Source organism: Elephantulus edwardii, unplaced genomic scaffold (assembly GCF_000299155.1).
Source record: "Elephantulus edwardii isolate Elephantulus edwardi_28Jun2011 unplaced genomic scaffold, EleEdw1.0 scaffold00476, whole genome shotgun sequence".
NCBI classification, from domain to species: domain Eukaryota; kingdom Metazoa; phylum Chordata; class Mammalia; order Macroscelidea; family Macroscelididae; genus Elephantulus; species Elephantulus edwardii.
The window spans coordinates 113,291-114,705 of record NW_006400226.1 but is presented as its reverse complement, the minus strand read 5'-3'; the positions used below and the strand labels follow the sequence as shown (position 1 = coordinate 114,705).

General features: G+C 40.5%; 1 protein-coding gene across 1 annotated transcript in view; it reads left to right on the top strand.

The window, feature by feature from the left end:
- The window catches only part of LOC102862155 (homeobox protein BarH-like 2-like), a 181,541-nt gene that overhangs the window by 129,800 nt on the left and 50,326 nt on the right, over positions 1 to 1,415 (top strand). The window lies entirely within an intron of this gene.

Below are 1,415 nucleotides of genomic sequence, written 5' to 3'. Positions count from 1 at the left end.
TGAAGCTGTGAACAATCTCAATCTCTGCCATCCATCCTGATGCTACCAATTGGTCCGGTGGTGAGAATCTTTGTCTTTTTGACATTGAGCCTCAGTCCATACTGAAAGGTATAGTCCTTGACCCTCTGCAGTAAGTGCATTAGCACAATCAAATGTTCTGGGATACCCATTCTTCTCAGAGTCAGCCATAGTTTGTTGTGATCCACACAGTCAAAAGCCTTTGTCAGTGAAGCACAGACAGACATTTTTCTGGTATTCTCTTCTTTCTGCCAAGATACATCTAACATTAGTTTTAATATCCCTAGTATCATGACCTCTTGTAAATCCAGCCTGCACATCTGGCAGTTCTTTGTTGACATATTGCTCCAAATATGTATAATTTTCAGCAGAATCTTACTTTCACGTGATATTAATGATATTGTTTGATAATTTCCACACTCTGTTGGGTCACCTTTCTTTGGAATGGGAAGAAATATCGATCTTTTCCAGTCAGTTGCCCAGCTGGCTTTCCTCCAGATTTCCTGGCACAACTTAGTGAGCACACCCAGGGCAGTGTCTGTTTGTTGAATTATGTCAATTGTTATGCTATCAATTCCTGGAGCCTTGTTTTTTGCCATTTCCTTCATAGCAACTTGAACTTCTCCTTCATCACCATAGGCTCTTGCTCATATGTTATTTCTTGAAATTCTTCTGTGTCAGCCAATTCCTTCTGATATAGTGACTCTGTGTACTCCTTCCATTTTTCTTGATACTTCCTGGATCACTTAACATTCTACCCAAAGTATCCTGAAGTATTGCCACCCATGGCTTGAATTGTTTTTCAACTCCTCCAGCTTAAGAAACACTGAGCAAGTTTGGCACTTTTGATTTTCTGACTCCAGCTCTCAGTACATTTCATTATAGTATCTTGCTTTGTCATCCTTAGCTGCCTTTTGAAATTTTCTGTTCAGCTCTTTGATTTTTTTTTGTTTCTTCCTTTAGCTTTGGCTTCTTGGCACTCTAATGCAACACTCAGTCTCATCTGACACCCATCTTGGTCTTTTCTTCTTCTTCAAGCTTTGTAATGCTCTTAGCAAGACTTAATGCTAAAGTCTTAAAGTAAATTTTTTTCTGTTTGGCTTTTCTATGAAGATGGTGCCAAAAACGAAGAAGGAAGCCACGGCCCCACCCAAAACTGAAGCCAAAGCAAAGGCATTAAAGGCCAACAAGGCAGTCCTGAAGGGTATCCACAGCCAAAAAAAAAAAAAAAAGAAGATCCACACGTCACTCACCTTCTGGCAGCCTAAGAGGTTGAGACTGTGGAGGGAGCCCAAATACCCCTGGAAGAGTGCCCCCAGGAGAAACAATTGACTATTATGCCATCATCAAATTTCTTCTGACCACTGAGTCATCCATGAAGAAGATAGAAGATAACA